The 15,345-nt window shown below is 35.7% G+C and overlaps 1 protein-coding gene across 3 annotated transcripts in view; it reads right to left on the bottom strand.

Moving 5' to 3' along the window:
• The window catches only part of CSMD3 (CUB and Sushi multiple domains 3), a 1,204,746-nt gene that overhangs the window by 129,864 nt on the left and 1,059,537 nt on the right, over positions 1 to 15,345 (bottom strand). The gene's annotated exons all lie outside the window — the stretch shown is intronic.

Here is a 15,345-nt window from a genome sequence, read left to right on the forward strand (position 1 = left end):
AAGGAGAGGCCAAGTGCCGTGGTTCACGCCTGTAATCCCAGCAATTTGGGGGGCTGAGGTGGGTGGATCACCTGTGGTCAGGAGTTTGAGACCAGCCTGGCCAACGTGGTCGAACCCCGTCTCTACTAAAAATACAAAAATTATCCAGGTGTGGTGGCAGGTGCTGTAATCCCAGCTACTTGGGAGGCAGGAGAATTGCTTGAACCCAGGAGGCGGAGGTTGCAGTGAGCTGAGATCTTGCCGTTGCAATCCAGCCTGGGTGACAGAGCGAGACTTCATCTCAAAAAAAAAAAAAAAAAAAAAAAAGGAAAGAAAGGAGAAAAACTGGTGTCTCATTGAGACCTGAAAAGTATTATGTGCTACTTGAATTCAGTATTTTTCTGATAAGGAGATAACAATGTAATTCAAAACACTTTCATTATTTTTATTAGGTAAGAACTTATTTTTTATCTAGAGCAAAGGAAAAAGTTCCTGGAAACATGCAACCTCCCAAGATAGAATTTTTTATCTAGAGTCAATGAATAAATCCTTGCAAACACACAACCTCCCAAGATGGACTCAGTGAGAAACTGAAACCCTGAACAGACCACTGAGTTCTAAAATAAGATCAGTAAGAAAAAAACCTACCAAGAATAAAAACAAAGCCCCAGACCAGATGGATTTATGGCTGAATTCTACAAAACATACAAAGCTGATACCAATTTACCAAAACTTACAAAAATTCAATGAGAAGGGACTTTCCTAACTCATTCTACAAAGGCCACCATTAACCTAATACCAAAACACGGCAAAGACACAACAAAAAAAGAAAAATACAGGACAATATTTCTGATGAACACAGTTCCTAAAATCCTCAGCAAAATACTATCAAACCAACTCCAGTAGCATATCAAAAAGTTAATTCACCATGATCAAACAGGATTCTTCCTGGGATGCAAGGTTGTTTCAACATATGCAAATTAATACATGTGATTCGCCATGTAAATAGAATTAAAAATAAAAGCCATATGATCATTTCAATAGATGCAGAAAAAGCTTTCAATAAAATCCAACATCGCTTAATGATAAAACCCCTAAAGAAACTATGCATTAAAGGAACATATTTCAAAATAATAAGATCCATATATGACAAACCCACAGACAATATAATACTGAGTGGGCAAAAGCTGGGATAATTCAGGTTGAGAAGAGGAACAAGAAAAGGATGTTCACTCTCACCACTTGTACTCAACATATTTCTGGAAGTCCTAGCCAGAGCAATCACGCAAGAGAAATAAAGAAAAGGTATCCAAAAAGGAAAAAAAAATAAGTCAAATTATCTCTCTTCACTGACAACATGATTTTATACTTGGAAGACCATAAAGAATCTGCCAAAAGGCTCATAGAACTGATAAACAACTTCAATAAAGTGTCAGGATATTTAATCAATGTACAAAAATTAGTAGCATTTATATACACCAACAACATCCAGGCTGACAGTCAAATTAAGAATGCAACCCCATTTACAATAGCTGCAAAACAAATAAAATACATAGCAATACATCTTATTAAGGAGGTAAAAGATCTTTACATGGAGAACTACAAAACACTTCTGAAAGAAATCATAGATGACAAAAACAATGGGAAAACATTCCAGGCTCATGAATTGGAAGAATCAATATTGTTAAAATGACCATATTTCCCAAACCAATCTACAGATTCAATGCTATTTCCATCAAACTACCAATGTCATTTTTCACAGAACTAGGAAAAAAACTATGCTAAAATTCATGTGGAACTGAAATAAAGCCCAAATAGCCAAAGTAATCCTAAACCAAAAAAAGAACAAAGCTACAGTCATCACATAGCCTACTTCAAACTATACTACAAGGCTACGGTAACCAAAACAGCATGGTACTGGTACAGAAACAGACACAACGATGGATGGAGTAGAATAGAGAACTAAGAAATGAAGCCACACATCCACAACTACTTGATTTTCATCAAAGTTCACAGAAACAAGCCATGGGGAAAGAACTCTATTTAATAAATGGTGCTAGGATAACTGGCTAGCCATATGCAGAAGAACGAAAATGGACACCTATCTCTCACATTTACAAAAACTAACTCTTGATGGATTAGATATTTAAATGTAAGACATCAAATTTCAGGAATCCTAGAAGAATATCTAGGAAATGCCACTCTGGACATTGGCCTTGGCAATGAATTTATGACAACATCCTCAAAAGTAATTGCAACAAAAACAAAAATTGACAAGTAAGACCTAATTAAACTAAAGAGTTTCTGCACAGCAAAAGAAACTGTTAAAGGAGTAGCAAACAACCTACAGAATGGGAGAAAATGTTCATAATGGGAGAAAATGTTTGTAAGCTATGCATCTGACAAAGCTCTAATATCCAGAATGTATAAGGAACTTAAGTCAACAAGCAAAACACAAATTCCCCATTAAAAAGTGGGCAAGGCCGTGTGTGGTGGCTCATGCCTGTAATCCCAGAACTTTGGAAGTCTGAGGCAGGTGCATCACGAGGTTAGGAGATTGAGACCATCCTGGCTAACACGGTGAAACCCCGTCTCTACTAAAAATATAAAAAATTAGCCAGGCGTGGTGGCAGGTGCCTGTAGTCCCAGCTACTTGGGAGGCTGAGGCAGGAGAATGGCATGAACCCAGGAGGCGGAGCTTGCAGTGAGCAGAGATTGCACCGCTGCACTCCAGCCTGGGCGACACAGCGAGACTCCGTCTCAAAAAAAATAAATAAATAAAAAATGAAAAAATAAAAAGTGGGCAAAAGTCATGAATAGACACTTCTCAGAAGACACATGAATGACCAACAAACATGAACAAATGCTCAATATCAGTAATCACCAAAGAAATGCAAATCAAAACCACAGTAAGATACCGTCACACACTAGTCACAATGGCTATGATGTAAAAGTCAGAGAAAAACAGATGGTGGCAAGGCTGCAGAGAAAAAGGAATGCTTTTACACTGCTGGTGGGAATGTAAATTAGTTCAGCCACTGTGGAAAACAGTTTGGAGATTTCTCAAGGAACTTAGAACTACCATTTAACCCAGCAATCTTATTACTGGGTGTAGAATCAAAGGAAAAAAAAATCATTCTACCAAAAGACACATGCACTCGTATGTTTATCACAGCACTATTCACAGTAGCAAAGACATGAAATCAACCTAGGTGCCCATCATTAAATAATATGCAGCCATTAAATAATATGCAGCCGTAAAAATACAGTGAAATCATGTCCTTTGCAGGAATGTGGATACAGCTGGAGGCCATTATCTGAGGAGAATTAATGCAGGCATAAAAAACCAAATACCACATATTGTCACTTATAAGTGGGAGCTAAACATTGAGTAGACATGTGGATGAAGATTGAAACAACAGACACTGGGGGTTACTCAGTAGGGGAAAGAAAGAGGAGGGCAAGAGTTGAAAATCTATGAGTACTGATATGATTTGGCTGTGTCCCCTCCATATTCCACTTCCCATGTGTCTCCTCCCACAACACGTGGGAATTCTCATCTTGAATTCCCACGTGTTGTGGGAGGGACCTGGTGGGAGGTAATTGAATCATGGGTGAAAGTCTCTTCCATGCTGTTCTCATGGCAGTGAATAAGTTTCATGAGTACTGATGGTTTTAAAAAGAGGAGTTCCCCTGCACGAGCTCTCTCTCTTTGACTGCTGTCATCCATGTAAGACAGGACTTGCTCTTCCTTGACTTCCACCATGATTATGAGGCTTCACCAGCCCTGTGGAACTGCAAGTCCAATTAAACCTCTTTCTTTTGTAAATTGCCCAGTCTCAGGTATGTCTTTATCAGCAGCGTGAAAATTGACTAATATCGTAAACTGGTACCAGTAGAGTGGGGTGTTACTGAAAAGATACTCAAAAATGTGGCAGCCACTTTGGAACTGGATAACTGACAGAAGTTGGAACAGTTTGGAGGGCTCAGAAGAAGACAGGAAAAGATGGGAAAGTTTGGAACTTCCTAGAGACTTGTTGCATGGCTTTGACAAAAATGCTGATAGTGATATGAAGAGTAAGTTCCAGTCTGAGGTGGTCTCAGACAGAGATGAGGAACTTGTTGGGAACTGAAGCAAAGGTGACTCTTGTTATGTTTTAGCAAAGAGACTGGCAGCATTTTGCCCCTGCCCTAGAGATTTGTGGAACTTTGAACTTGAGAGAGATGATTTAGGTTATCTGGAGGAAGACATTTCTAAGGGGCAAAGCATTCAAGACATGAATTGGGTGCTGTTAAAAGCATTCAGTCTTATAAGGGAAGCAGAGTATAAAAGTTTGAAAAATGTGCAGGCTGACAATGTGATAGAAAAGAAAATCCCATTTTCTAAGGAGAAATTCAAGCCAGCTGCATAAATTTGCATAAGCAATGAGGAGTCGAATGTTAATCCCCAAGACAATGGGGAAAATGTCTCCAGGGCATGTCAGAGGTCTTCATGGCAGCCCCTCCCATCACAGGCCTAGAGGCCTAGGAGGAAAAAGTGGTTTCATGGGCCAGGCCCAGGGTCCCCATGCTGTGTGCAGCCTAGGGACTTGATGACCTTCATCCCAGCCTTAAGCCTTGGCAGCTTCCACGTGGTGTTGAGCCTGAGAGTACACAGAAGTCAAGAATTGAGGTTTGGGAACCTCTGCCTAGATTTCAGAAGATGTATAGAAATGCCTGGATTTCCAGGCAGAAGTTTGCTGCAGAGGCAGGGCTCTCATGGAGAACATCTGATAGGGTAGTGTGGAAGGGAAATGTGGGGTTACAGCCCCTATACAGAGTCCCTACTGGGGCACTGCCTAGTGGAGCTATGAAAAGAAGGCCACCATCCTCCAGACCCCAGAATGGTTGATCCACTAACAGCTTGAATCATGCACCTACAAAAGCTGCAGACACTCAATGTTAGCAGACAGGAGTAAGGCTGTACCCTGCAGAGCCACAGGGGTGGAGCTGCCCAAGACCATGGGAACCTACCTCTTACATCAGTATGACCTGGATGTGAGACATGGAGTCAAAGGAGATCATTTTGGCGCTTTAAGATATGACTGCCCCATTTGATTTTGAACTTGCATGGGGCCTGTAGCACCTTTGTTTTGGCCAATTTCTCCCATTTGGAATGGCTGTATTTACCCAATGCCTGTACCCCCACTGTATCTCGGAAGTAAACTGCTTTTGATTTTACTGGCTCATAGATGGAAGGGACTTGCCTTGTCTTGAATTAGACTTTGGACTGTGAACTACTGAGTTAATGCTGAAATTAGTTAAGACTTTTGGGGACTGTTGGGAAGGCATGATTGGTTTTGAAATGTGAAGATGTGGGATTTGGGAGAGGCCAGGGGTGGAATGATATGGTTTCGCTGTGTCCCCACCCACATCTCATCTTGAATTCCCATGTATTGTGGGAGGAACCCGGTGGCAGGTAATTGAATCATGGAGCAAGTCTTTCCCATGCTGTTCTTGTGATAGTGAATAAGTCTCACAAGATCTGACGGTCTTTAAAAGAGGAATTCCCTTGCACAAGTTCCCTCTCTTTGCCTGCTATCATCTATGTAAGACGTGACTTGCTGTACTTTGCCTTCTGCCATGATTGTGAGGCTTCACCAGCCCTGTGGAACTGTAAGTCCAGTTAAACCTCTTACTTTGTAAATTGCCCAGTCTCTGGTATGTCTTTATGAGAAGCATGAAAACAGACTAATACAATTACTATGCTGACTACCGAGGTGATGAGATTATTCATACCCCAAACCTCAGCATCATGCAGTAAACCTATGTAATAAACGTACCCACATATCCCCTAAATCTAAAATAAAAGTTAAAATTATGTTTTTTTAAAAAAGAGTTTATTTTTCAAAATAAACTAAAAACATAGTGAAAGTAAACGGTTTTCTGAAAATGATTCATTGAAAGCCTTAACAAAATGTTTGCTTTTTTGCCAAAACATTTTTCAAATATGCAACTATTATTATTAAAAACTTTTCATCTTCATTAAAAGCCATTGTTTATTATTCATTTTGTTGTAATTACATTTTCAAGCTAATCTAATGCATATTTAAATGGGTTAGAAAAAGAGGTCACCACTCCAGCAGCATTATACTGTATACATATGGATTTCATTTTTAAAAAGCATTGAAAACTAAACCCTAAAGAATGATAATGCTTTATATGTATTCCTTCATTCCTCTGCCAGATTATTTCTCGCTGATAGATATTCTTGTAGCACCACCCTCTACATTCTTTTTGGATACTTAACACAATCTGATAATATATAAATAATTGTGCAATTAATTGTTCAATATTTATCTCCCATCTGAGAATGAAAGCTCCAGAAGGGCCGTTAGAGAACAGTGTCTTGAGGAGGCACTCAATAAACATTACTTGTGTGAATGAATGAACAATATAAGAAAGAGAGTGTATCCCTATATCTAGATTATTTCTTAATAAATATTAATGCCTAATTAAGCAAATGAAAGCTATCTAATAACACAATGGTTAGAGTAGCTTAAATCATGCCAAACTGGATGACATTTAACAATAGAAAATGCCATAAAAGCAGTGACTTGATAGAGTTATGATTAGATTAGAAAGTCAGGCAGTAAAGATCAGGAGTAAAGTGGTCATTTGGGAATACATTTGAGGCAGTCTTGAATTAGATAAGGAGAGTCTGTACATTGCAATCCCAATGCCCAGTGCCTTAATTAGTTAGGTCTCCAAGCATGCATCATGTTCTATTCCTTTTTGTAGTATTGAATTTATGGACCTAGGAAAACTTGGTTACTATTAAATTGTGACCTAATTTTAAATGTTTAAGGGTTTACAACTTTCTTCTCCAACTAGATTTTGGAATCTAAGAAGAGATAGAAATTGCCTTCCCTGTGTATTAATCTTATTTAATACCCGTTGATAAGCCTCACACATCAAATTCATCTGATCTCATAGAGCCTTTATCAGAAACTACCGAATACAAAAATAGTGAACTATGATATAAACATGTATGCCTTGTCTATACAATTTCACCTTCCTTTGGTACAATTTTAGTTTCTTGGGAGTCCTGAACAGTAAATTTATTACTCTTCACCAGTAAGGACATTCTTGCAGTCATTCTCACTGAGAAGGCCAACTTTTGTACACATTCATTTCTCTTCCTTTCTAATCAATTACTCTATTCAGGGTCACATATATAAAAAAACTATCAAAATTCAGTAGTGATAGTTTCCTTCTCCAAGAGGAGAATAAATAAAACTATGTTAGTGAGGTAGCTGAATATTGAGATGCTCATTTTTAAACAAGATTTTACATAATATACATGAACAAAATAAAATGTTTGTGAAGGTGTTTTAACTTTTTAAAAAATGACACAAAACTCTATAAACTAGGTAAAAGCAATTTTGTAAGTTAAAACAAATTCTTATATGTATATAATCACAGAGATAAATAACCAAATGTAAATATGCCAAATGGTGGTTGTAATTCTTGAGTATAAGATTACTGGTGATTTGTATGTCATTCCTTGTATTTTCCTGCATCTCCAGATTTTCTATAATAACATAAATTATTTTTGTATATAATAAAATAACTTATAACCTAGATGAATTAGTACTAGCAGAAAATTTAGAAGTACAAGAACATATTCCCTTCAATTTTTCTAGATGATATTGAATTGGGCTAGCTAAGTTCATTTGAAGAGATCAATTAGCAACTGATTTGTGTTAGGGAAGAAAATAATGATATAATCAGATAAGTCATATGCTGATGGCTTCATTCATTTTTTTGCAGCAGTTTCTTTTTCATGTGCAGTAAAGAAAATGAAACAAAAATATATGAAAGTCCTACAGTTTGAATTTTGCAGCCATTTTCTAAATTTACACAAATAAATCTCCGAGTGGTTAAATATTAACTCTAAAATATCTTTGGGAATTATTTTTCACTTCTTTATAAGTGACAAAACCAATGAGTTATTTGTAGGAATCAATAAGAGAATTTTTTTGTAGAAATGTGGAAAAGGCTTCTCTTCTGCTTAACCAAGGCTAGTCTCCTGCTTAACAAAAGATATCAAAACATTGAGTCATTTTAAGGTTCATGAGTATAAATTTTGTAAAATTATGCCTTTGGCAACCAAAGCTGCTCTCTGATTAAATATTTTTTAATGGGATTGGATCAATTAATCTGCTGTTGTAGCCAAAAAAAAAGAAAAATCAGAAATGAATCCAGGGACAAATCCATACAAAAAATTGCACACAGTTATGTCTGTCTGCTGTCAAATTATTGCAGGCAGTTACCCTGGCTGAAAATATTAAATCTTTACTGCTTCACATTACTAATATTTATTTATAACCAAAACGTATTATTTCCAATTCTGTTCACAAAGCAATCAATCAATCTGTATCAGAAATGTTGTTAATCATATCATATATAGCTGGTAATTCTGAATGTGTGTGTGTGTAAATAAAAGTGTGTATGTATATATATACACATACATATATATATATATATATATGTCCTAGTATTCCAAATTGATTTCAAATGAGTGATTAATGCATTGAGATAGGAAGACATGGAGGGGAAAATGTTTAATTACTGCTAAGACACCCAGTAACATTGTTTTGTTAAAGGAAAAACTCATTCATAAATTTGACATGACAACCTATGTATCTATTTATTGAAAATGCAGACCAAAAATATTGGTTTTGCATTTATGTGAGAAAGAAACAAATGTTAAATCATGTGTCTTTGCACTAAAGGTGGTATTTAGTGATAGTAAAGATCTTTTTATTCTAAATATGTTGTATGTCTTTGATTTTCGTCTGTTCTCTAAATTGTGGATGAAAGACAACTATTATGTTTATGTTGATACTACCTTTAAGGGTTTTAAAAAGATATACCAAAATTATCATTTGACATTCCACATCTATCATTATAAAGATAAGAGTTCAAGAATAATGTAGACATTTGTGGTAATCAAAGGGTGAACCCAATATGAGTTGGTGTACTATTAATAGTTTGAAGACTTGTAGAAAACTGCTTTGGTAAACGTGCAGATATTTTTCTGGCATAATGTACCTCAGAATCAATTGATTAATCTACTAAACAAATATTTTGTCAAATACCTAATTATGTAACAAGTAACTTCATGAATGTGGATAAACTTTTTTGGAAGCAATAATTCTGACTATGATCACTGATGGGCAGCAATGCTTTGGGAACATGTAGCACAGGCTACATTAACATTTACCTTGATCCTTAATACTTTATTTACTTTATCTATGCTTACTGTAACTGATATTTAACTTAGAATTACTCTGTATAAGTAAATGAATACTCAGTAATACACACTACTTATCAAATTTTAGTCTATAGAATAATACTAAGTTAAATGAACAAAAAGTTAAATAGAATCACGACATGTAGGTATTATTCATTCATTCAATAAGCTGTTGGTGAGTACCTATTGTGTGCTCTGTGTCATGTTACATTCCAGAAATGCAGAGATCAATCAGCAACATAAGCAACCATGCTCTAAAGAGACTCTTGACGGAACAGGAGAGGAGGTTGATTTGACAGATGATTAGAGTGCGGTGGAACAATTGCAATAAATGAAGGTCATCCTTTGTTTAATTAGATAATTGTTCCATAGAAGTAACCCATATGAGTACTGAAAAATTATATATTTTACCAATTCATTATCCTGAGGGGGTAGTTGTGTATGATGTTCTGACACAGAAAGTAACATATTAAACGAATGGAGTTCTTAGAGATTTTTCTTTCTTTTTTGGAAAGGAGGGAAGTGTTTTTCTCAAAAACATATTGTAGTGTTCTGTGGAAGGCAGCAAGAAATGAAGCTGAAATGTAAGGCAGAATATAGACTGTGAACAGTCCTGAAGTCTTAACCAACACAGGTATTTGAACTTTCTGTGTTTAATGCAGGGAGAATTCAGAGTTAAGACCACAACCTTTTGTGTGCATCCTGGCTCCTCTAGTTGCATGCTGGTTGGTTTGTTTTAAAGTCTGAGATGTTTTCTATGCCTCAGTTTCCTCACCTATAAAATGGGATGAGTAAAGAGTGACTTCATAGTCATATTGTGATACTTAAAGAAGTGCATGCATAATACTTAGAGTAGTGCCAGGAATATTGGAAGTGCCTAGCAAATGTTAACTATTGTTGAAGTGTTTTAGGCACTGAAGTGAGGATGTCCATTTGTATTTTAGATAAAAAGTATACTTTTCTTCCTGTCACGAAGGGTATATTTCTGTTTAAGATCAAGAGATTTCACATGTGTGCTCTAGTAGTATTAATACAAAAAATATGTAAATATTTATATAAAGCATGACAAATTTAAGCATCCTGAGTCTTTCAACTGACTCAACATGAGAGGCTTCTTCCATATGCAGCTAAAAGATTATTACCTTCACTGCAAGAAAACCCTGGGTACCAGGACAAGTGTCCCTAGCTCATAATATAACTAGAGAAATGTATGAAGACAAAAACACAATGTTTACAAAATTCAGAAACCTAGATTAGGCTAAAACTATCTCTACGTCATCATCACAAAGGGGTGAAAAATCAGTGAGATAATCAGGAAATAAAATATGATCGAAATAAAAGGAAGCAAACTGTGATAAATCTGTAAGGGCTTTATAGGGTTAAGAAGTGCAATGTGTTTATAAAGATCAATTACACTTATTTCATGCAATGTATTGTGAGTTAATGGCAATTGAAATTAGAAATGACAAATACTAATAATTTAATTTGGGCAGGAGGTATTTCTACAATTAATATTTATTACATTTATGAATGTTGATGTGCATAAACTAGTTAAAACAAGAAAATTAGTGCAAGTAAAAATACAATTAATCTTAAAATCCCTGTTTTCCCCAAATAATCAATTATATAATTAGCTCAAGGGAGACCATTTTTAGTGATTATAAAAGTAAACTCATTAAGAACTAATGCATTATCTCTTAAGCATATTGCTCGAGGATGGGAAGCAGTAAAAATAATAACAGTTATGCTGAATCGAATCTTTTGCTATTTATAAGATAGAGTCAAATGGATACATTTCTGGGCATTTATTATTTTGAGACTAATTTTATGCTTTTTACAACTACTACAAGGGATAGAAAGATGCTTTCAGATATTCTGATTTTTCCTAGGATTTTACTGAAAATTAAAATCATGAGTGCTGTTAGGTGTAGAGGAAGAGAAAATCTATTCATTATGGTAACATGTACTTTTGCCTTCCTCAGGGACTACGTCCTGAGATTTTTGAAGACCTCTAAAGATCTTCAAAGGACCTTGAAACTACCATTACTTCATGCAGCCTTCTCTTTTAAAAATATGTATATTTTATAAGTTCAAAATGGAACTCTGCTCATTGATTTACAGATGCTGCAAGGTCCCTCTAGGATTTGCCATTAGTGAGATTTTAATGTGTGTCTCTACAAATTTGAAGAAATGAGATGGAAAGGACATATTCATATTACAATCAGGCAAAGAGTCTAATCCAAGACTATTAATGCTGAGGCTTCACTAAAATCCAAGTGGCAGGGCAACTGGAAAGTACAAGTTCTCTTAGTGGAAGCCTACCAACAATCAATATATTTAATGACATTCCATGAGCTAGGATCATTTTCCCTAGCAATAAAAATGATTATGCATGATATAAAATTACAACAGGAGCAAATATATTTGAAAAAACAAACACACCAGAAAGCAAAAATTGTCAGTTTAAGAATTGATTCCCATATTCCAGTGCTAATGTGGATCAGGAAAAAGAAAATTTGAATACTTCATGTGAGAAAAATTTGGGGTAAATTCTATGAATTCAGCACAGCTACATTTGTTCACAAGACTATGTAACCAATATACATTCCTAATACAAGTAATGATGTAGCTTTATTGGGATTTATGATAGCCTATATCATAAAATACCAAAATAGTAATCAGCCTCCACTAAATAATGTTTAAACTTCTCCTAATGAATAGAGAGAAATGTGTCCACCAATATCTGGTATGTTTGCCTCAATTTTCCTATGTCTCCCAAAGTTGCCAAGCAAATAGATTTTCTTGAATTCTGCCTGCCTCCTTCCTCTTCAATATTCAATCCCCTTTGTTATTAACAGAAAGCAAAATTGGCTCTTTTTCTCAAACTTTCCATTAATATTTGAAACTTATTTATATGTTAGGTAATTTTTGTTAGCACAAAATCAGTAGAAGACATCGAAGTTTAAGAAAAAACAATTAGGGTGAAGACATAAATTGAGAAATTTATACAAGGAGACTTCAAAAAGTTGTAAAAATGTATATTATGAAAAAAATTATGCATAGATTTCCTTTTTTTTTTTTTTTTTTACCAAATGGACTTCTACCATCTTCTTATAACATGTTTGAATAGAATCTACTTTCAGGCACCAAGAAGGATAAGATACTAGTTTGAAAAAATTCCCCTATCAGAGCAACATGCATTCTGCAAAAATTACATGAAGAACAAACATCAAACTTATGGTGAGGTTTGGGTGGAAGAATGGTGAAATTCACTGATGCTTTACAAAAAGTGTATGGGAACAACGCACCCAAACAATCAGTAGTTTACAAATGGATAACTCATTTTAAGAAGGAATGAGAGAAGAAGATGAAGCCTGCAAAAGCAGACCATTCATATCAATTTGTGAGGAAAAAAATCATCTCGTTTGTGCTCTAATTGAAGAGGATCAATGTTTAACAGAAGAAACAATAGCTAATTGCCTAGACATCTCAACTGATTCAGCTTACACAATTCCACTCAAGGGATGCCAAAACTTTTGTGCCCAGATCAGCTGCAGACGAGAACAAAGCTTTCAATTTCAATGGAAATTTTAAACAAGTAGGATCAAGACCCTGAAGCATTTCTTTGAAGAACTATAACAGGAGATGAAACATGGCTTTACCAGTACAATCCTGAAGACAAAGCACAACCAAAGCAATGGCTGCCAAAAGGTGGAAGTGGTTCAGTCAAAGCAAAAACAGACTGGTCAAGAGCAAAGGTCATGGCAACAGTTTTTTGGGAAGTTCAAGGCATTCTGCTGGTTGACTTTCCGGAGAAACCAAGGAAAATACTGCTTATTATGAGAGGTTTTTGAGACAGTTAACCAAAGCTTTTGCAGGAAAGCTTCACCAGAGAGTCGTTTCTACTGCAACAATGCTCCTGCTCATTCCTCTCATCGAACAAGGGTAATTTTGAAAGTTTCAGTGGGAAATCATTAGGCATTCACGGTTTTTTGTTTTGTTTTGTTTTGAGATGGAGTTTTGCTCTTGTCACCCAGGCTGGAGTGCAATGGCACAATCTCGGAGCACTGCAACCTCTGCCTCCTGGGTTCAAGGGATTCTCTTGCCTCAGCCTCCTGAGTAGTTGGGATTACAAGTGCATGACAGTATGCCTGGCTAATTTTTGTATTTTTAGTAGAGATGGGGTTTCACCATGTTGGCCAGGTTCGTCTCAACCTCCTGACCTCAGGTGATTTGCCCGCCTTGGCCTCCCAAAGTGCTGGGATTACAGGTGTGAGCCACCACACCCAGCCAGGCATTCACCTTATAGTCCTGATTTGGCTCCTTTTGACTTCCTTTTATTTTGTAATCTTAAAAAACTCTTTACAGGGCACTCATTTTTCTTAAGTTAATAATGTAAAAAAGATGGCATTGACATGGTTAAATTCCCAGGACCCTCCTTAGAGATGGACAAAATGGCTGGTATCATTGCTTACAAAAGTGTCTTGAACTTGATAGAGCTTTGTTGAGAAACAGAGTTCATATTTTTAAATTTATATTTTAATTCTATTTTTAATTCCCTTTTTATATAAATTCAATTTTTCTATAATTCAATTTTTCTCTAAACCTTTTGTAGTCCCTTCATATTTATTACCTTGCTTTGTATGTCTGTAACTTAGAAAAACTGCACCAATTCAATTTATTTGTGGAATATCTATAACCTCCAAAATAGTATAGTTTGAGCAGCATGACTATAAATATTTAAAATATATGTATATAATAAATGTGCTATCACATTACAATTTTTTCTTACTTTACAAGTAGCACTATATTCACCGTCCATACAAGTTTCACTCTTTGAAGAATACATCTATATTGTCATTATCATTAGAAATTAGGAAATACTTTTGGTTCCTAGATTCCACTGAAACATATGAGATCCAATTACTACAGTTAAATAAAAGCACTTATGCTGACCTTGATATAATTAAATCAATAACTAGATGCTGAAAACAAAAAAGTCTAGGGAGTTGAAAGGCCGGCTCTCCAATTAATTAAAGCAAAACTGTTATCATGTAAGAAGTGATATTATCTAAAGTGAAAAACAAAACAGAAGACCAGAAACCTGAGAATCATCCTCTACTCCTTTTTCTCTCTCATCCCCAACATCTAATTGGCCACAAAGCTTTTCAATTATATCTTATTAATATCTCTTGAATCTGCTGCCATTTCATCTACACAACCACAACTACTGCCTTCAGAGTTTCCCTTGTGAACCAATGCAACAGCCTCCTCTTAAATTTCTTTCCTTGGGCTTATTCTCACCATGTAATGCATACTTCACTTTCCAAAATAAACAGTCCTCTTTAAAATTCAAAACTTATGTTACTCTAAAAATCCAAGTCCTTCAATGAGGCTACTCTTTCTCCAAGAAAAAAGCCTATGCCACATTTTAAATCTATACCATTTGACTACTCCAGCTGTGGGTTTATCTCATCAGCTATAAAGGGTGGCATTTATTAAGGGTTTACTACACACCTGGCACTGCAATAAGCACTTTATTTATTTAATTACAAAGCAATCTTTCAAATTATAACTATGTATTATGGGTGAGATAACTTGGTTTTTAGGGAACCTCAAAAATTTTCTGAGTGTCACATGGCCATCAAATGGCAGTGTCAAGATAGAAACCTGAGTCTGACTCCAGAGTAAATGCTCTTATATCTATCTGCATTCCAGGAGGTCCCTTCAAATGCCAAGCCATTCTCATATCTATCTTTAAATTCTTATTTGCCAGAATGAATTCTTTTGACTTTTGATGAGGTTTTCCCTGACTCTACCACCAGTAACCCCTAATACATATGATCTCCACCTTCTCTGTTCATCACCTAAATTATACAAGATATTTTCATACTTTGGCCATTGTGAGAGTCACTTTGGGACCTTGGTAAAAATGCAAATACTTGAGTGAATCGCAGATAAACTGACTTGACATTCTGGGTTGGTAGCCTTGTCATCTGGAGTTTCTAAAAGACTTCAAGATGATTGCAATGCACAATTATCTGAGAAGTACTGACTTACATAAACAT

Source organism: Gorilla gorilla, chromosome 7 (genome assembly GCF_029281585.2).
Source record: "Gorilla gorilla gorilla isolate KB3781 chromosome 7, NHGRI_mGorGor1-v2.1_pri, whole genome shotgun sequence".
Lineage (NCBI taxonomy): Eukaryota > Metazoa > Chordata > Mammalia > Primates > Hominidae > Gorilla > Gorilla gorilla.